Raw genomic sequence first — 22,462 nt, 5'->3', positions numbered from 1 at the left:
TAGTCCACTAAGAAAATACACACATAAATGTAAATATATATCCAATCACAAAAATTATTCACACACAGAGCAATAATCATATGTATTTTCATATGCACATGTATGCATAAATACAGAACATGCAAAAATCATCTGAAAATAGAAGAAAAAGGTAGTTTAGGAGCAGAGGAAGATCTGAAATGGTAGGAATATATGTCATGCCATTTCCTGACTTAAAAAAAAAAATAAAAAACAAAAAAAAATTGAAAACAAACCTCACTAATACCATGATGCAGAATGTATTGATACCCAGATGTGTGATAAACTTTATACTCCTTCTCAAGTACTTGCTACTAGAGCTTACAAAGTGGTTTTTGCAGTAACTTGTCCTGTGTGAACTAGCCACTAGAGGGGGAATGAGACAAGTGTTTTGTCATGAAGTTTTGCAGATACTTGGTTGCAGAAGTCTTGAGATTCTAGAAAATATTCAAAATTTTTAGTCTCTGTAGAGTATGGTCTTGTGGCTGCTCATCTGCAGTCTTGTAACGTTGTGTCCTCAGGGTCTAATCCTTATTGCAAATTCACAGAATCCCAGAACAAGTTAGGTAGGAAAGGACCTCTAGAGGTCAACTGGTCCAAATACCCATGCCCTCAAAATGAGGTCAGCTTCAAAGATAGAGCCAATTTCCAAGACTGAGTAGGTTGCTCAGGCCTTTGCACAGGCAGGGTTTAAGGGTCTCCAAGAATGGATATTCTACAGCCTTTCTAGGCAACCCCTGTTTATATGGAATAGATCAAAATGAATTAATGGAATGTCTCCAGGAGGCTGAGATACACTGTAATGTTATCACAGTATTTATCTTATGTTGTTTTTTTTTTCTGTGCAGAAGTCCACCTACTTCCCTGGTCACAAGGTGAAGTGATACATTTCCCTATTTTCCATTCTGTGTAGTCAAGCAGAACATGTATTTCCAGGCAGTAGGAAATCTACTTAGGGCATAAGTTTGGGCTAATGCAAGAGTTCTCTGGATTTGACACATAAAGGCATATAAAAATGCTGTTATTTAAGCATAATTTCTAAACATGCTTGCAAAAAATTGCTAATATTTCAAATCATGATTCAGTCACATTACATTAGTGATTTCAGTAATTCTGACACATTTCTAAGGTTCTATTGAGATGACCAGATAAATCTTTTAATGTACTTCTCACTTGACAGTCTACGGCATTGAGTCCTGAGCCAGGCTCTTTCAGCACAAAACCTGTTTTGCCCTATAGTCTCAAGAAGATAGAGGATGAGGAAGACAGGCAAAAGAAATTCACTTTTTAAAGTGGTTTAAAAATCCCTTTTAAAAATGAAAATAAAATAAGTAATTGCAGTGATGCAACAGAAAAGTAAAATACTAAAATTGTCATATTCTGCATATACAACAGCTATATTAGTATTGTAGTCTGCAATCCAGAGCTCTGGACACAATTACAAATTAAAAAGTAGGTATAGGAATGGAATTAGGTGGCATCTTTATTCAAGTCTGTAAAACTTGACAATGTGCAGAATAAGGAAGAAATGAAATACTGTAGGTAACTGAGTAAATGTACTTGTCAGCAATGACAGCAGTGAGAGCTAACTTAAGTGATGACATAGGAATGATGCAGAATTATGGGAAAACTATTATGTTAGCACCTATCATTTGTATTTACTGTTACTTCTACAGACATTCCTATGTCAGATGACACCAAGCTGATTGGTGCAGTTGACATGCCTGAGAGATGGAATGCTATCCAGAGAGACCTTGACAAGCTCAAGAAGTGAGCCCATGTGAACCTCATGATGTTCAACAAGGCCAAGTGCAAGGTGCTGCACCTGGGTCAGAGCAACCCCTGGTATCAATACAGTCTGGGAGATGAGGGTATTGAGAGCAGCCCTGCAGAGGAAGAATTGGTTCTGGTGGATGAAAAGCTAGACATGAGCCAGCAGTGTGCACTCACAGCACAGAAAGCCAACTGCATGCTGGGTTGTATCAAAAGGAATGGGTTGAGGGAAGTGATTCTGCCCCTCTACTCCATTCTGGTGATACCCCAGCTGCAGTACTGCATTCAGTTCTGGGGTCCCCAACATAGGAAGGACCTGGACCTGTTGGAGTGAGTCCAGAGGAGAGCCACAAAAATGATCAGAGGGCTGGAGCTTGACAAGCTGAGAGAGCTTGGTTTGTTCAGCCTGGAAAAGAGAAGGCTCAGGGGACACCTTATTGAGGCCTTTCAGTACTTATATGGATCTTATAAGAGAGATGAGGAGGAACCTTTTAGTGGGGTCTGTTGCAACAGGACATGGGGTAATTTTTTAAACTGAGTGTAAATTTAGACTAGCTATAAGGAAGAGAGTTTTTACAATGAGAGTTGTGAAATGCCAGAACAGGTTGCCCAGAAAGGTGGCAGATGTACCATCCCTGGAAACATTCAGAGACAGGCTGGATGTGGTTCTGAGCAACCTGATCTAGTTGTAGATGTCCCTGCTCATTGCAGAAGAGTTGGACCAAATTAAATTTTAAAGGTCCTTTTCAACCCAAAATATTCTATGATTCTATGTTACTGTTGTTCCTGTGAGATACACATGCAGGTAGCTCACATCACTTATATAAGCAGCGTGAGCCCTTCATCTGTGGCTACATTTACTTCTCAATATGTACTTCTATCAGTTTGTACTGTGGGTCCACAAACTTGGCAAAACAAGTCTGAGCTGCAGAGATTTTAATTTTTTACATAAATAGGTTTATGTTGAAATGATGCTGGATTCTTTGCCCTCATAAGATCTAAGATAAATATGATTCGGTATTTTTAAAAAGTTAAATGTGCACATAGTAGTATCTCTCTTCATAAGACTTTCAAGGTTATAGTTTAGGAAAGCATTTATACATCCAAATTCAAAAAAAAAAGAAAAATGGTTAAGGACTTGCTGTAAAGGAAACTTTCTTATCTTAGGGCCATGTCTGCTTTTGCATCTTGAAAGAACTACTGCTCAATACTTCCATTTTTCAAAAAAGGGGTTGTCATTCTATTTTACAGAGGGCAAAAGTGGAGCAGAGAGATGGGAATTAATTTGCACACTCATATAAAATAAGACCTTTACAAAAATAGACTATTAACCCATATTATGTCAGTTCCATTCTTCTAATTTAACAACTAAATGCATTTCCTCTTTTAAAAGGCATTAAACTTGTATAGATTCATCTTTTAAATAAAACTTTTAAAATATTTGTGATAAAATACTTCAATTTACTTTTTTTGTCTCTGGCAAATATTATTATGTTCTTAAGTTCATTTTTTGCATATACTAATATGCTTAATACTATTTCAGCGACAAGCAAAGAGTAATATTGAGCATTGCTAGGCTCCACTTATATAAAGCTTCATATGAAACGTGCAGCGATTAAGAGAGAAAGCACTGTGGGAATTCAGACGTCATACTTAAAAAGTTGTTCAAGAGAAAGAAATCCAGGGAAATCTTGAACTAACATAGTTTTCTCGGTGTCATTCGTGTATTCTAAAGAGCCTTCATTTTACATTGTCTCTGCTGTTTACATAGAACATCTGAATTAAAAATACTGCACCTTTTAGCATGTCAGTTATAGTGAAACTATTTTTACCCCCACAAAAAAAATCATTTGCCACATATAACTCTTAGATATTTTAGGTCAAAACCTCAATTGTTATCAATCAAAATGGAGTTGTAGAAATATATCTCCTGGATGCCTTGAATTTCATCTGGTCAATGTTTTCCATGTGTTAATCAAAGCACAGTATGCAGCTGTTATGCTCATATTATTTCACTAAGTTCTTGTATCACTACAACAGTGATGTCATCAGAACAGAAACTGCTTCTCAGGGTAATATTTCTTACTATGAAGCTGTCCAGATTTATGCTGTTTACTGATTTAGGTAATAAAATTAAAGACTTACAGAGAATATAACATTAAGGTTGAATAAGGAAGTCATATCAATTTTGGAGAAACTTGCTTCTGGGAAGCTGTGATTATATTTCCTGTTTATCATGCCAAGTCTTATGTTCAGTAATGGTCTGTTGCCAAGAAAAAGATGAGCAAAAGTCACTCATACTGAAGAACAAATACTGAAATGTACAGCTCAGATGGTAGTGGTGGCTTGAAGGTGAGGAGCTATAACTGGTAGTAGTATAACTGGTATACAGGAAGGCATTCCAGCTGTGTCCCAGCATCCTGCTGAGTGAGACTAAGGAGTGCATCTTTCCGCCTGCCCATCTTGCTATGTCCTGCTTTCCATGGGAAGAAATCCTCTTGGATGATTGGGTCAGATGGGAGCCATTACTGCTGGTAATAGTAAATGTAACCAGAAGCCCAAAATGGGGAAAATCTGGGGTTCAACCATGCTAGAACTTTGCTTCCTAGATTTTCTTCTGAATCATTTCACAATGAAAATGGAGCTATGACTGATGCCTTTGTTGGCCAATTCCCTTTTGTTGCCATACTAAACCTTCACATGCAGTTCAGGGCTGTTTATTCCTCTTAGTTTAATGTATCCCATCTTGCAAGTTTCCTGAAATAGCCTTGGAAAAGAAATTAAAATCTAGAATGACTTTTTGCAATGTGGAAGGTAATGGCTATTAAAAACTGACTGACAGGGTGCTTTCCTGCCTGTTGTCAAATAGAAATAGAAATTAAATCTAGCAGAGTTCATGAACATTACTACACTAAGGGTCTCTCAATCAGTAGTAAAGTAGATAGGAACTGTCATGCTCATCTGCAACAGACACTGCAATCTGATTATATAAATTTGCTTCAGCCTGCTTTCTGTGAAGCAGTCTAGTCCTCATCAGATTCATGTGCCATTGCACACCTAATAACACAATTGCATTTAAAGACTTTCAAAGTTCAACTTGGGCTTCCATGTTTTAGTATATACTGTCTTCCCTGTTTCAAACTGAACTGAGTTTCATTACGTATTTAAGGTTTTGCTCAGTGTCACTAAAATGCTGGTCTTTGTAATGGTGAAGGAGGTTTAGTGGATCATTTAAAATTACGACATTCTGAAGCATGAAGTTTTCCAAGTTTCTGAATCTTCTGTAAAAAGTCACAGATACATACTTAAGGATGGCAATAAAATCTTCTTTCCCCATCATGAGCATTTAACTCATCACAATTTGTCCTGATCTATGTTCCTAAATGAGAGGCACTCTCTTTTTTCCCTTAATCTCCCATAAAGGAAAGATTTATTTACTGAAGAAGCATATCGGTGAATAAAGAACTGACTGGATGGCCACACACAAAGAGCTGTGGTCAATGGCTCAATGTCCGGCTGGAGACCAGTAACAAGTGGTGTCCCTCAGGGATCGGTGTTGGGACCAGTCTTGTTTAACATCTTTGCCACTGACATGGACAGTGGGATTGAGTGCACCCTCAGCAAGTCTGCTGATGACACCAAGCTGTGTGGTTCGGTTGATATGCTGGAGGGAAGGAATGCCATCCAGAGGGACCTTGACACACTTGTGAGGTGGGCTGATGCCAACCTCATGAAGTTTAACCATGCCAAGTGCAAGGTCCTACACCTGGGTCGGAGCAATCCCAGGCACAGCTACAGGTTGGGCAGAGAAGAGATTCAGAGAAGCCCTGCAGAGAAGGACTTGGGGGTTGTTGCTTGATGAGAAAATGAACATGAGTTTGCTTCAGTGTGCGCTCACAGCCCAGAAAGCCAACCATAACCTGGGCTGCATCAAAAGGAGTGTGACCAGCAGGTCGAAGGAGGTGATCCTGCCCCTCTCTGCTCTTGTGAGACCTCACTTGGAGTATTGTATGCAGTTCTGGTATCCTCAACACAAGAAGGACATGGAACTGTTGGAACAAGTCCAGAGGAGGGCCATGAGGATGATCAGGGGAGTGGAGCACCTCCTGTATGAAGACAGGCTGAGAAAGTTGGGCCTGTTCAGCCTAGAGAAGAGAACGTGGAGACCTCATAGCAGCCTTCCAGTATCTGAAGGGGGCCTATAGGGATGCTGGGGATGGACTCTTCATTAGGGACTGTAGTGTGTAGTGATAGGACAAGGGGTAATGGGTTCAAACTTAAAAGAGGGGAAGTTCAGATTGGATGTAAGGAAGAAGTTCTTTACTGTGAGGGTGGCGAGGTACTAGAATGGGTTGCCCAGGGAAGCTGCGAATTCTCCATCCCTGGCGGTGTTCAAGGCCAGGTTGGACAGAGCCTTGCGTGAGATGGTTTAGCGTGAGGTGTCCCTGCCCATGGTAGGGGTGTTGGAACTAGATGGTCTTAAGTTTCTTTCCAACCCTAACTATTCTGTGATCCTATGATTCTATATCAACTTGAAATAACGCACTGAAGAACTCACAAATCTATGATAATTTTCAGAAGGTAAAATAAGCAATTTGTCTCCCAGATATTGCTAGATCAAGTGGAATTAGATCCTTTAGGCTATAGTTCCAAGGTGACTGGCAAATATAAAATTTACCATGATTTTAAAAGGGGTTTAAAACTCTTGGGTTGCTTCAGTTTTTGCATAACCAAATTGAGCTAAAGTCTCCACTATCAAATTTTTATCAGGAGATTCTAGGCTAGACTGTCAACATTTCACGTGTATCCTTTCTTTATTTTGGAAACTGTAGTTGTTCATTTCTTTAGTTTTATACCCTGATGTAAACCTTTAGAACTGGGAATTTAATGGTGCTTATTTTAGCAGCCTAATTTCTTTCTCTAGAAGCACTATCAAGCACTTATATTCTTTGCTAACATTAAGCAATAGATTGTTCTGCTTGTTCTGTGGCAACGTGAAACTAAAAAGCAGCTTTACAAGCAGCTGCACCAGTAGATTAAAAGCAAATGATGCAATTTTCTGATGCAGTTTCAATCATGTTGAAAAGCAAACTCTTAGTACTTGTTGTAAAAGCATTTAATATAATTTAAAAGACAGCAAACAGAAATAGTGTGGTTTCTTTCTTCAGGTGAGCTCAGTTCCTGCTTCTGAACAGTGCTAAAAAAATGACCTGAAAATAACTGATTCAGTAAAGCGGAAAAGTCTTATTAGTGACCTGCGCTTCTATGGCAGCTCTGTGCTGGCATTTGATCATTCAACTGTAGTGATCCACACAGCTAATTTAGTGTGTTTCTTCATTCACGTCACAGGAGACTAAGTGAAAGTCTTGACCAGTGCTTGCCTGCATAGGAAGACTGAACTAATCCGTATTCCTTGAGGGCAAAGAATAAGGTCCTGGCTTGTGACCAGCCTTGTTAGCAACAACAGGTAAATTCTCAATGTAATTTGAAATTCAGAAATTTTAGGGATGGGAAGAGGGGAGGTTATAAGAAACATTGTACAGCTTCCTGTTAAATGAGAGGAAGGCATTAGTCCAGTCAAACCCTTCTAGTTCAAGAAACTTTGTATTATATAAAAACATTTATCATCACAGTTTATTTTTACAAGATAAGTTGTATGGCAGGAACACAATTTTTTTTCAGTGAAGCAAGTGAGTCATTCAGCTTTAAAGACAAATTTAGTTAGGGGAAGAAAGAATTGAAAAGGAAGCTAGGTAACAGCAAGCAATTAAATACAAAGAAAAGTACCTAATAGCAGAGGTTTGAGAATAGTAGTGCAGCTGCCAAATGGCTTTACTAAAACAGTTTCACATTACTACTATTAATAATACAGAAAAAAAAAGGAAAAGATACTCCCATATTGCTTTCTCACATTTCTGTAAATTCTCTAGAGCTGTTGTAAAAGTCTTTTGTGCAAGTAGTTTATTGAAGATAGCCATTTATATAGTAGTTTATTGAAGATAGTCATTTATGGTGACCGTTCAGCTGAACTACTTTGTCGTGCAGTAGTATGCTGCTACAATGATACTTACTGGTCATTAACTAAGGAGACACTGCAAATGTGATAGTAAAAATGCAAGACCCACTGAAAAGTCTAGTGGAAAGTACTGTAAGAGTACTGTAAGAGAGAAGAAGAAAAAGAAACAGTTCTTTGTAAAACTTTATCAAGTCCTTGCATTTTTCCTCTTTTCTGCTCATATTTCCAGCCTCAATCCCATGTTTAATGCTTTTTTGTCCATAAATCTTCTTTTTCCTATGTTTCTAGCTGACACGTGGTCACAGTGTGTGTAGACTCTTCCATATGATCACTCCCAAACATTTTGTAAAACAGTGAGAATAAATTGTCCCTCATTTCCTTTTTCCTGACTATAAGAAGGAAAAGGAGAAATAGGTGAAAAGAAAAAATATGAATACTGACATAGAGTTCTCCAAGGAAACTTTGTGACCTGATTGTTGTTGATGTCCTTTTTCTCATTCCTTAAACATTTTGTGTTTAAGATTTCACTACATCATGATGAAATTATACTGGTGTGTTCTTCAGACCAAGAACTATTGCTTGTAATTCTTGGCACATTTGGAGGTAATTTGTTTGAGTGATAGCTGTAGTTGTATTTTGTGTCTAAAAATTGCTTAAATTTGAATCACTGCTTTTGTAGTTTTTACTGTCTAGGGTAACAAAAATGGAACAAACTTCCCTTGATAAGGTGTTCTGTATTAAAACTGTGTCACTGATCTTAAGAAAAAGGTTATTGTTCTTAATAAAGGAGCTTGCAAGTAGTCTGGGAAGTATTTCATTAAGCACATAGCAAAAAGCTATTAATATTCCTTTGTCTTCCTTGACAGGTAAATTTTATGTCACAGCAAGTACAATACTCTTCTTGAGCTTCTTTAATGATAAGTATTTTGAGTATTACAGAAAGTTTGGTCATTTGTTCAGATATTTTACCTAGGCTCTGGCCTCTTAACAGATTGAAGGGTAATGAGAGAACCAAAATCTGGCTGAAGCATACTGAATGACATCTTCTTATGGAGAGAGGGGAAAATAAGTGTAAAGCAATCTTCTTTTTAATGATTGTTTAGCCATTTTTCCTGGGATTGAAGCCTAAAAAGAGCAATTTTGGTAATTTATTGATGAAATAGGTTAACAGAACATTTTAATGTGTGCCTGTGCTGTAATAGCTTTGAATGGTAAATGGATGTTTCAAGACTAGATCTGTCAGATGTGGAAACTTGGGCAGATGCGGTGTATACCAAAACCTTTAAAGATGGAAACACTATATAGAGGAGGATTAGCAAATAGACTTTTTATCTCAAACTGCTAGTAGCCTTTCAAAGGTGAATAAAATTCTCTGAGATCAAGCCACAAGACTAATATTAGATTACTTGGTTTTCAGATGGTAAAGATGATTTGATATTATTTATGGAGCATGTGTCTCCTGAATTATTAGGTATAAATGTTAACAAAAGATTCTATTTGTACTGAAAAATCCACATCTTGTCACAATAAGAGTGCCATCCAAAATTCCATATGAATGGATAGAAAACAATTATTTTTGAAGTTGCTGAGCTGCAGAATAAAATAGAATCTTGCTGATACGAGCAAATTCTAAAGATTCTCTACAGAAATTCACATGGAATTTTGGTTTTGTCTTTTTTTAGATGGAACCAAGACAGTTTTCCAAACATGTGTTCCATCATCCAATAAAATACTGGTTTACACCAGTGAAAATGACTTGGAGTAAGAAGCAGGTGGAAGCTATGTTGCTTCTTCCCACAGAAAGCACGTCACTATTCTAAATGAAAGCTTATTTTTTATTTTAATTTTTCCTTTGAGGGGTTAATACCAAATGAAAACTATGAGGAAAAGACACACAGGAACCAGTCTGTAGCAGAATTTCTCAGTCCAGCCTGGAAACCAGGACTCAGCTGCAGCATCATGTCTACAAACCTGATGTTTATGGTGATGTGGTTGTGTGCTGTGAAGGTGTTACTGAGCAGAATTCCTATCACTCATCCAAAATGGTAACATTGAAGGTGAGGAAATGTCCTAAATTGGAAGGACAGACTTACTCAAATGAGTCTTCTTTTCAGAGCCTGAATACTGGAGGGCTTCTCAGATAGCAAGGTTATGCCTTAATGTCTGCCTTAAGAGCATTGTACATAGTAAAGACCTTTGATTTTATGGGTAGTTTCTTTCCAATCCAAGAACTTTTCTTTTCTTTTTTTAGTCAATACTGTATCTGGGCAAGTATCTTCCCTTTTTGTGCTACTGCTTTTTTTTTTTTTTTTTGTGAGGAGCATTTTCAGAAACATTTTGGAAATCCAAGTATAAATTCAGTAGAGTAGTTGAGTGGATCATCCTTATCCACATGGTCATAAAACCCCTTCAAAGAACACATGCTGAATAATGAAGTGTGACTTCCTTTTGCAAAAGCTGTGTTGGCTGTTCCCCAATACTTTATATTTTTTCTTTACATCCACTACTTCAGTTCTTTACAGGTCTGTAAAATTCTCATGCAGCCTTTGAAAGTCGATGTCATATGTGCCATATTCCAGGCACTACCAAGGCCATGCCCCTTGCTGTACATTTCCGTGTTCCTACATCTCTGAAAGTATTTCAGTGAAACCAGTCATTTTTGATGTCTGCAATGCTTCCATAGTAGTCATCTGCCTTCCTGAAAACATGCAGAAATTTCCCTTTCACAAACACTAGCATGATAGTCTGTGCCACTCCACAATTTATTTGTTATCACCAGGTTTCCGGTGTGACACATCACACTGATTTTGCTGTTAAAATATGTCAGCAATGGCTTCTACTCTGTAATTATGTAAAAATTGAGCTATTTACAAAACAGGTTTGTATCTATGTGAGTTTGTGTGCAAAATTAGGATCTTAATTTTCACCGGTGTGTCTAAACCAGTGTTGCTAGGAGAGGGGACGGCAGTAGTTTCCTTCACACGCACCCTCTTTTGTGTTGACTGAGTTCTTAAAGGGATTCTGGAGAGGGACTCTTCATTAGAGACTGTAGTGACCGGACAAGGCGTAATGGGTTAAAACTTAAACAGGGGAAGTTTAGATTGGATATAAGGAGGAAATTCTTTCCTGTTAGGGTGGTGAGACACTGGAATGGATTGCCCAGGGAGGTTGTGAATGCTCCATCCCTGGCAGTGTTCAAGACCAGGTTGGACGAGGCCTTGGGTGATATGATTTAGCGTAAGGTGTCCCTGCCCATGGCAGGGGGGTTGGAACTAGATGATCTTAAAGTCCTTTCCAATTCTATGATTCTATATTAAAGCAGTCAGTTGTTTGCAGTTGTTTGACATGTACAGGGTTAATAGCGATAGACAAGACAGAAGAAGCCTAACAGCTTAGTAAAGTGTGCATCCAGTTTGTGTTACCGATGGTTGTGGTGGGAGAGGGAATCAGTCGCATCTATACTGGACTTCACTGCAAAAGAATAAACATGGAGTGCTACTGTGCCTGTATTGCTGCACCGGGCAGAGATGTACCAACAGCAGTGATAACAGGTGTAATAAAAACTCAGATTTTCATGAGAATTTGCTAGAACAAAAAATAATTTCCTAGTCATAGCAGCAAAAATTACTCCTGATGAAAAGGGAAGTGTAATTGCAGTTCACTTGCCAGTAGGTGGAGATTTGGGGCACTGTGATGCTTTGATGTTTCTGTATGTCAAAAAATTAGATGAGTATGCTTTGGTCAGGTCATTTCTGTAGCTAGTAAAATCTTATCTACCATAGTAGATCAAAGGGAAACATGCTTGTGCAACTACTGAAAATTTGTGTTTTCTTAGGTAATGATTATGCAGTTATTATATACTGTATTATTTTCTGCCAAATATGTGCTGCAACAATTATAGAATCATAGAATGGTTAGGGTTGGAAAGGACCTTAAGATCATCTAGTTCCAACGCCCCTGCCATGGGTAGGGGCACCTCACACTAAACCAAGTCACCCAAGGCTCTGTCCAACCTGGCCTTGAACACCGCCAGGGATGCAGCATTCATAGCTTCATTGGGCATCCTGTTCCAGTGCCTTGCCACCCTCACATTAAAGAATTTCTTCCTTGTATCCAACCTTAATCTCCCCTGATTTTTAACCCATTGACCCTTGTCCTATCACTACAGTCTCTGAGGAATAGTCCCAGTCCTTGCTATTCAGCTTTACTTAAGGGCTGATCTTTTATAGAAAGTTTTTATTTTCCTGAGTAGTATTTATTACTTTAATCCTGGAAATACTTATTTCTAACTAAAATGAAACCTGGTGAGTTAATTAGTTGATAGCAAGTTTATTTGCTGTCCATTTAAATAAAATGTGCCTTATCAGTTCTTAGTCTTGAGACACACTTTTGAGAGATAAGTGCCTGTGTTTAAATTACAGAAGGCCTCCTAAGGGTGACTTAGGTTATGTAAATACTGACAAGTGTACTCCTCATTACTACAACATTAATGTCTGCCCTTTCCCTCCTTTATCAAACCCCAACATGCTGTCTGCTTTCAGAGGTGTACATTTGCTAAGCACAAAGATGGGTTTGCAGTAACGTTACTTCCCTCTCCATCTGTACTGTCTTATATTTGTTGCTATAAGCAACAGTCCTTTGAATTGCTATATTTATAAAGCTTTGAAATAGGACAGATTGGAGCATACAATCTTTGCAACAGGCCTGTTTTCTTCACCAAGAAAAAAAAAAAAGTGGTCTGTGGAAGGATATGCTCCTTCACCTCAATTTACAGTAGTCTTTTTTTCCCTCCAAAAGCCCAGTGTTTGTTTGCCCTTTCAAGGACAGTCTTTTTAAAACTGGCGAAAGGAGGAGGCTGTATGTTAAAACTCATTAAACGTGTCAGCTGTGATAATCTATTGTAGAGGTCTTTTTAGCTCTGTATCCTCATCATCCATGTTAGAATGTGGGAACATTGGCATTTTTTCTCACATGAAGGAAGTTGAAGTTTCGACAGAGTCCTTATAAATTCAAATTCAGATGCTATTGAGGTAAGATCTCCTTCCATTTAAGTTTTATACTTTCAGGGAAATTATCCTTCCCTGAAGCGCCAGCAGTGAATGTGAATGACTCTTAGGTTTCATTTGTTCATTTAAAAAGGAGTTCAAGAATAGCTGCATTTTCACTGGTGGTTGTGTCAGCTTTTTATGCTATAAACAGGCAATTCAGCTATATTATAAGAAAAACTAAATTTCTGATGGCTTCTGGGGGTTCTTATGAAATTCTTTTGCTTTTCATTATCTTTCAGCTATGGGTCATAAATTGCAATAACAACAGTAGTTTTTAAAAGATGTTTAACCGACTTGTTTATCTAGAGAACAATTTAGGAATTGGGAAGCAGCAGCTGTCTCTTGACTGGAGGTACAATTCAGGAGAATATAAATATCTCAAAATAGTCAGAAAAAACACTTGACTAATTCTATAATGTCCAGAGGATATGATTATCCTGAAACATCTCCAGAAGGTCTATTTATGAAATCATTACATATTTATATTTTTACCCTTTCTTGACTTGTTCCAGATATATTATTTCAATATGAGCAGTACATGCAATTATGAATTTGTAATTTTAAGATTCATATTTATATCTTGAATATGATTATATTTAAAATGATATTGTAAATATTAGTACGTATGTAATTTTCTTTAGAGGGGACACTGGGCTTGAATACAGTAAAAACAGGCATGAATTTTTATTTACTTTGTCATGGAAAGATAATTTGAATTTATTTAAGCACATTGATTTCAATGCAAAGTGCAAAAGAATATAAATGTTACAAAATTATAAAGAGACAGTGAATCATCCCTTTAATAAATTATAAATTACCCATTTTTACTATGGTAGACTGTAAGTTTGTTCAGCCATTATAAAATGTTACACCTGTTCAATACAATGAAAAAACAGCATAGTATTTCAAAGAAGCTTTTCAAAAGACTGTAAGGGGCAATGAATTCAGTTATTTTTACTTCAGAGATTCTATATGTAAAAGAAGACTTTAGCTGAGAGATCATGTTATCTGTAATTGCTTCTTATAAGATAAAACAAGTAGCTAATTCTTTTTCTGATATAGCAGGTTTTCTTTGTCATGCAGAAGAGTGTGTAGTTTGGATGATGTTTAGTAAAATAAAGTCAAATATGCTTATGAATTTTGGCTGCTCCCCAGCCTTTTTCTCTCAAAAAGGCCTGTTTTAAAAACAAAAGAAAATGTCAACAATGAAGAAATAATAAAGAGAAAGGAGCTCAAGCTAAACTGCATTTTGTGGGTAGGATTAGGGAGTGGGTACAGGTGCAACTGAGTTGGCAGGTCCGACAGAAAGGTACTCACACGCTGCTAAGGGGAAGCTGCAGGTGGAAAAGCTCTTCAGCCTCATTGCTACTGCTGGAATGTTCATTTGTGTTCTTAACTGAGGAATCATCTGTTAAATAGCAAGGATAGAAAGACTTTAAAGTGAAGTCTCTAGTAACATTCATGCATTTCTTTGCTGAGGGTGGGTAGGGAAGAGAGAAAGATACATCTATTTCTCACTGCTCTGAGCTTGAAGGAGGGTACAAATGAGTACATCTGAGTGAGCAGTTCCTGACCCGGGCAGATTCCTACTCTGCAAGGCCTTCTTGGAAATTCTGGTACATGAATGATATAGACTTACCTGGTTTTCTTCCCCCGTGAGTTCCCGAAACCATATTTATTGATGCTTTGGTTTCTGATGAAATTAAGATTTTGTGATTGTCCTATCTTGTTGATGAATAGTATGTATAGTATACGTAGAAGGGTCCTTCTGGAATGCTAAGGGATGTATGGGGTACATCACAAAGAATGCACAAGTTGGAAAATAAAATCTCCCATTCTTTCACCTACTGCTCACATCTGACAAAAACATACTTTAGTCAGTGAGCTACAGCAAAGCATTTTCTGTTTTCCTGCAGGGTTCTCCTGAGCAGGATCTTATCTGTTATCACAGGGAATTCTGAAGTGCTTAACATTTTTTCAGGGCTCCTTCCACTAAACCTGATCCAACTGATCCAACATCAGTATAATTTCTCCAACTGCAAATATATGATCGTCTGCTTAAGAACTAACATAAATAAATGTTATCAACATGGAGTTTGGAACATAGCATGTCTAGCTATATCTTGTGTTACCAGGAGTAAACTGCTTACTGTATCCAAACTAGCTCAAAAATACCTCAGTTGTGTTGCAGTCTGTAGCACTGACTGCAATCTAGACAAAACCAGTAGCAAGTTTTTATACAAGTTCTAGAAATTTTGCAGTTAAGCAGTTCTGAAAATATGAGTTTACCCTAAACTCTCTGACCCAGGTGTAGGACCTTGCACTTGGCATGGTTAAACTTCATGAGGTTAGCATCAGCCCACCTCACAAGCGTGTCGAGGTCCCTCCTGATGGCATTCCTTCCCTCCAGCATATCAACCAAACCACACAGTATTCCTGCTATTGTGTTCCATTCTTCTTTTAGTTCCAGCCTTTCTCCCAAAGCCCTATTTTAAGCCAGTTATGTTTCTACTGCCATTTCGTCCCGCATCATTGCTGCTCTTTCAGCTGAAACACAGCACAAATCTTTCCGTCTCAGGGACTCCTTTTTATATTGTTCTCTGCACCAATATTGACATATTGGGCTGTGTACTGGCAAAACAACCAATGGAGGAGAGTATTCTAGGAAATGGATTCAGGTTGGAGGTTTCTTTATGTGTGTGTGTCAAGAAAATATTTGTATATGAAAGCAAATGGCATGCATAGGCAGTTACAGCACTCAAAACATCTCACAACCTTGCTTTGGGCAATATGGTTCCACATGTGTATGCACTTTATGACTCTTTCTGGATATATATTCCTCTGGAAATTGTAAAACCTGCTCCTTCAGCTGCTGTCAGATAACAGAGAGTGTTGCTCTGTCAGTAACTAAATGTTTTTAAAAGGCAAAATAGAGTTACTTTTCAACTGTGAAGACAGAAAGAAGAAAATGGAACTTGGAACTGTGGCATTTGAACTATTGATAGTAGTATTCATGAAGGCGAGTAACGTTCATCATAAAGCACTTAAAATATCTAATATTGCACAGTGAAAGAAGACAAAGTAAAAAGGCATTTGTGTTTTTTCAACAACATTTCCTTTTTCTCCCAGAATAAGTGTAGCTAGGGATGAAGTGGTAGTCAGGTGTTAATGCGTGTTAAGAATTTAGGTTATCTGAATGACAATCTATGTAGACATGCAGGATACTCTAACAATAGTAAGAAGGTTAAGAAAGATTCCACCTCCTTTTCTAGGGAAAGAAAAAGAACTTGCATTTGTTCCTAGAGAGTCATATCATCTGATAGGGTTCTTTTTGTTTTTTTTAAGCTACCAAAAAAGTAGGGAGGAGAGATCAGAAGATGTATCTTTTTTAGGCATTCAAATAAGGCAGCTTTCTAACAGTGATCTCAGTTGAATTCAAGTGGAACGTAAACATTTCATCTCTTTTTGGTACATCTTGGAACATCTTATCCTACTAGTCTTGCATCGGCCTCTAAATTTTTTGAAAGGCTTTCTAGGCATCTAGGCTTTCTGCTAAGAGGATAAAGACATGGTAAAAACAAACCTCTTTCTATAAACCATGATCTATTCTGAAAGTTAACATTATGAAATTACAAACTATCTCAGTGGCAAAGACTTTCTTCTGGCCCATATTCTGTTTAGGCTGGCCATTTATGGACCTTTAAAAGTAAAAGGGGACCACTCTTTTTTAGAACTACCTAAGTACTGTTCTGTGTATAGTGAAGAAATATTTTACAAAATACACTCTGACGTACTGATTTGGTCTAATGATGCAATTTTTCTTGACCTTTTTGTGTGAAATTTATTTTAATAAGGAGCACACGTACACCATTATCTATGTGAAAACCCTACCATCTAACCCACCAAGGACAATAGCTTGGTTGTGCAAAACAAAATTAACTGAAAATATCTGACAAATATTCCTGCAAATCTGATTCAGCCCTGACTGAATTCTGTTTCTTATCCATCCCTTCATCTTGCAGTCAAAGTGAGCTCTGTTAGGAGAGTTCAGCTGCATCTGGTATTAAAGCATTTCCTGCTTCAGTAGCATTTTCCCCTTCATTTTGTGGCTTTCTTTTCTCAAATGCCTATACTGTGAACTGGGGGTTTGTTTCATTAATACATTGCTATCAAAACAGACTCCTCACACTCTTATGGTGCTGCTATTTAATGCAGAGGTCACTGCAGTATGTGGGAAGTCCAATCAGTATTCAGAGACATTGTATAAAAGAGATGGTCTGACCATGGAGAATTGTTAAAGAAATGAAGTCATTAACAGAATCCTTAAAGAGCTGCAGTCCATTCCACCATCCCCAAACCCAGCACATACCTGCCTCCTGTGACAAAAATAAGTATGTATCTTATGAATACATAGACCCATCAGCCAGTTCTGTACAGGTCTCTGGATAGTTAAAAGAAGGTAAGATGAATCAGTAATTGTTTTGTAACCAGTAAGATTAGAATTTCTGACCTCCTTTTGTGTGGCTGTCTGATACTCATAGAAAGTGAGTAATTGTCAAACTGTGTAACATTTGCAAATTGTGAAAACACAAGCAACATGGGAAAGGGAAAAGTAAGAAAATTATTAATCATCCTTCACTGCAAAAATTTGTTCCTTCTGGTGATGGTGGGATGCAAATCACTTGAGTCTGAAGAGTTTCTTAATCTGAGACTACATAAACTGAGAAACATGGAACTGTCCTACTACAGGAGGCTCTATCCCACCAGTATAACCTTTCAGAGGCAAAACTGCAATGTGGTTTTTCCAAATACACAGATTTCAAGGTCAGAGTCATTCATGTACATGCATGTAACTAACTTAAATATTAAAAGGACAGTTAAAATGGAGTGAAAAGAAATTCTTTATAGAATTTAAATAACTGTGATTTGAAGACATACAGGTTGTGCAGATGCTCTGTAGGATATAGAGGACATGAGGGCCCTGCAGCTGACATCAGATTTCAGAGAATCAGTGTTTAACTGGATGGTTAAAAAAAGACTAACTGCTAATATATTTGTGCTTCAGAAAAATTCAAGTTAATGCTATTTTGCATAATAGATGCTTGCTTTTCTTGGAAAAAAAATGAAATATACAGTGTTATTTTTGTTGGCATATTTATAACTTCTGTATCTTATAACATGATTTACTTCATCTGAAAACTGTTTTAACCTTGTCAGTATGGTTGTAGGCAATAATTAAGCATAACAGTATTCCAAGATCACACTGAACAAGTGCACAATGGGAATTCCTTCTTTTTTGCACTGGGGAGAGACCTAACCCACAAATGCATAGAATATTTCTGTCAAGTTTGTTGCAAAGGTGGTACATTTGCTTGCCATGCTGATAAGTGACTTCTGACACAAGCACCAGCCCTATAAACGCCATCCTCCTTGTTATTGTGTATCATTCCCTCAGCTTTTGATTACAGTCTTAATAGCTTTCACTTCAGTATTGCCAATGAAATAGCCAATTATGGCATTTCAGTTCATTTCTAAGTATGGAATGACACATTAATGAATTGGCTTCAAAACAGGTAAAATCCCAGTTCAGTCTTTTTACATGCAAAATCCTTTATCCACCAGGATTTCTGTGTTCTAGTGTTTATGATCTCAAGAAACGAGTCATTTTCAATAGTTTTCTGGCCATCACAAGTTCAAATTTGTCAACCTTTATCTTTTCTGCCTTCAAAAATTGAAGAAAGGGTGGAAAATGTGACTATAGAAAAAGAGCTTTGAATGTTGATAGTGGGCAAAGAAGAGGTATGAAAGATAACAGCTTGCATAAATGGGGTATGTTGGCTGTACATCAGTAGTTCAGTCTCATTTGTTAGCTGGACTTTTGGGAACTGAGGTAAACCATCTTCCTACTGCAAGGTACATGGTAGCTGTTCTGTGACATGGATCTTCTTTGACTTTCTTGGCTTTGATATTTTTGAAGATATGGTACTAGGGTACACTAAGGTGAAAGCAAATCACGGTGAAGTCATTTGGTGAAATTCTATTTTACCAAGTTTGTGCAATTGTAGTAGCTATTTCATTACAAAAGTGATATATAATGCATGCAAATTATACACAGTGATGTCATGACACATCCTTGTTTTATACAAGAATTGCATTAAAAATCTTCAGCTGTCACTCATTCTGGTTGCAAAATCAAAATCAGGCTTACAACTTTACTGCCACAGGTTACTCAGAAAAACTCTAAGAAACTAAAAAAGACATTAAATCATACTTGTTTCTTGAACAGAAAAACAGAATTCATTGTAGTTGCATGAAAAATCAAGGCTTTTTTTCTTTGAAGTTTTGATTTCCTGGTAACATTTTAAATAGCAAGTATTGTCTTCTTTTATAATGCTGCCACAACATTTTTAAGTACCATGTGAAGTAGAACCATGGAATCACAAAATGGTTAGGATTGGAAAGGACCTTAAGATCACCTTGTTCCAACCCACCTGCTACGGGCAGCGATGCCTTTCACTGGACCAGGTTACTCAGAGCCCTGTCCAACCTGGACTTTAATGCTGCCAAGGACGGAGCACTCACAGCTTCCTTGGGCAGCCTGTACCAGTGCCTCACCACTCTCACAGTAAAGAATTTCTTCCTTATATCCAACCTAAATCTTCCCTGATTAAGTTTTAACCCATTGACCTTTGTCCTATCACTACAGTCCATGATGAAGAGTCCCTCTCTGGATCCTTGTAGGTCCCCTTCAGATACTGGAAGGCTGCTATGAGGTCTCCATGCAGCCTTCTCTTCTCCAGGCTGAACAGCCCCAATTAGTAGCTCAGTATAATTCATTCAGCATGCAGTGTAGTGATTTGAATTTTCACAAGAACCTTTCGTTTCTTCGAGTCTTTACACTTGAGTCATCACTTTGTGTTTGGCTTTCTATAAGAGGAACTTCAGTGGAGAAGTCTATGTCAGTTTAAATGAAGGCTTCTCCCATCTGAAGTTTTCTTTGCAAATCACAGGCTAGGTTTTATGAATGGACAGTCATTCTGCTCAAGCCATGTCTATAATATGTCATACTGTGAGTTTTGAGTGCCATCATATTTAACTGAAAACTATCATGCAGTGATGGATTCTGCATGACAGTCAGCTGCTAAATACCTAGACAGTCATAGTTTTTCGAGGAATGTATTTCCCAAAAGCAAGCAAGCACGTGCATTTGAAGTTTGTATTACAAGTGGCTGCTATAACAGAAAGTTATTCAAGTGCTGGAGCACTTAAGCATTATATTGTTCTGGTATTTTGTATTCACTAACCTAGAATGAAAGCATCTCTGATCCAATGTCATCATTGGTAATCTGGCAGACAGAGCAGACAGAAGCCAGTGTTACAAATCAACAGTGCAGACGGCAAAAGAACAAAGTGAACATGTTTAAACATTCAGCCAACATTATATGGAGACGGTGCCAGAGGCATTTATTACATATTTTCCCAGAACATTTATTAATAACTTCCTCAAGAGCTCATGTTAAAAAAAAATCTCTGAATTATCCATCTTTGAATATGTTATTGAATGAATAGAGAGACGTAGACGGACCGATCGACAAGATAGATCATGGTCACAAGAAGATCAAAACCTGTAGTGAGGAATAACGTGGGTACCCAGACTGAGCCTTCCTGCAGACATGCGGCCGTGCAGGTCTCTGGCGGCAGTGAATGCCTGAGCCCGGCACTTGTACTGGAGAGAGCCGGTGACACCGCTTGTGTGCAGTGTGGGCGAATAAATGATCTGCTCAGGCAGGTGGCTGAACTGAGGGAGGACGTAGAAAGGTTGAGAGACATCAGAGAATGTGAAAGTGAAATTGATTGGTGGAGCCACACCCTAAGGCAAGGGCAGAGGGAAGTGGTTGAACAAGTGATGGATCCTCTTCCCTCCTACCATCAGATAGAAGGAGTGAACTTAAGGGACAAGGAGTTATGGAGGGAGGTCCCTCCTCGGAGAGGTAAGCAAAAACCCTCGCAATCCCTTTCTCCCTCCCAGTTGCCCTTGAATAACAGGTACGAGGTCTTGGAACTACAGGGCCAGGTTAATGGAGATGGAGGGGTAGATCCATCTAGTGAGTCACCTAGGGCTTGTCACTCACCCCCATGTCTTAGAACTTCCTCAACGAAGAAGAAAAGAGTGACTCCCTTCTGAGGGGAACAGAAGGTCCCATTTGTCGACCAGATCAATCCCACAGGGAACTCTGATGCCTACCTGGGGCTCAGATTAGAGATGTTAAAAGGAAATTCTCTGATCTGGTGCAGCCCTCTGACTACTATCCGCTGCTGGTTTTTCAGGTTGGCAGTGATGAAATTATTACAAGGAGGGCAAGGGCAATGAAGAGAGACTTCAGGGCCCTGGGATGGCTGGTTAGAGGGTCTGGAGTGCAGGTGGTGTTTGCCTCCATACCTGTTACAAGCAAGGGTGAAGAGATAAATAAGAAGAGTCTGCAGATCAATGTATAGCTACGTGACTGGTGCCAAAGGCAGGGGTTTGGGTTTTTCTGGTTTTCTGGTGGCAGGTGGGATACACTAGTCCCAGAGGGGGAAAAGGTTTTTGGGGCAGGAGTTAGCAGGGCTCATTGACAGGGCTTTAAACTAGATATGAAGGGGGAAGGGGAGATAACTGGGCCTGTTAGGGACAAGCCCAAGAGAAACATGCTAGGGCTTGAAGGATGGTGGACTAGGGAGAACTCTCAATTTATTGTTTCATTTGAGGGAAAGGGTAGTTGTTTAGACCCTGTCCTGCAGGGGAAAAAGGGTACCAGGGCAAGAGTTAGCAGAGCTCACTCACAGACCTTTAGGTTAGATTCAAAGTGTGAGGGGGTTGTAGCTGGTTTTGAACTAGTGGGGCAATGTTCTAGTATTAATGAAGACCAGAAGGCCTCCCGCCTCCCAAGGGTGCCACTAGTGTGCTCAGCTCGCTCCCTGAAATGCCTGTACACCAATGCATGCAGCGTGCGGAATAAACAGGAGGAGTTAGAAGTCTGTGTGCAGTCTAAAGGTTATGACCTGGTGGCAATTACAGAGACATGGTGGGACAGCTCACATGACTGGAATGTGGTCATGGATGGCTGTGTCCTTTTTAGGAAAGGTAGGTCAGCAAAGCGAGGTGGTGGAGTTGCTCTTTATGTGAAAGAGCGACTGGAATGTATTGAGTTCTGTCCAGGGGCAGATGAGGAGCAAGTGGAAAGTCTGTGGGTACGAATTAAGGGACAGGCTGGTACGGGTGATACAGCTGTGGGGGTCTGGGGGTCTATTATAGACCTCCTGATCAGGACAAAGGAGTTGATGAGGCTTTCTACAGGCAATTGAAAGCAGCCTCACGACTACATGCCTTGGTCCTCATGGGGGATTTTAACTACCCCGATATTTGCTGGAAGACTTACACAGCCAGTCATTCACAGTCTAGGAGGTTCCTCCAGTGCATTGATGATAACTTCTTAATGCAAATGGTGGACGAACCAGCTAGGAGAGGAGCGCTGCTGGATCTGGTACTCACCAACAAGGAGGGTCTGGTTGAAGTGGTGATGGTCAATGGCAGCCTGGGCTGCAGTGACCATGAGATGGTGGAGTT

At 38.8% G+C, this 22,462-nt stretch overlaps 1 protein-coding gene across 6 annotated transcripts in view; it reads left to right on the top strand.

Annotated features, from left to right (window-relative positions):
- Positions 1 to 22,462, top strand: part of DLGAP1 (DLG associated protein 1) — a 407,231-nt gene that overhangs the window by 105,595 nt on the left and 279,174 nt on the right. The window contains exon 1 of one of the 6 annotated variants that reach the window (XM_061448760.1): positions 12,817 to 12,837. The exons of the other annotated variants lie outside the window; for them this stretch is intronic. The gene's annotated coding sequence lies outside the window, so the exon portion shown is untranslated. Of the gene's footprint in view, positions 1 to 12,816; positions 12,838 to 22,462 lie in introns of those variants that run through there. 6 annotated transcript variants of the gene reach the window in all.

This window comes from Pezoporus flaviventris, unplaced genomic scaffold, assembly GCF_033815535.1.
Source record: "Pezoporus flaviventris isolate CSIRO_AGI_PZ_B2104156 unplaced genomic scaffold, CSIRO_AGI_Pfla_v1 ptg000007l, whole genome shotgun sequence".
Lineage (NCBI taxonomy): Eukaryota > Metazoa > Chordata > Aves > Psittaciformes > Psittacidae > Pezoporus > Pezoporus flaviventris.
The sequence above is the reverse complement of the archived record's forward strand: the minus strand, read 5'-3'. Positions and strand labels throughout refer to the sequence as shown.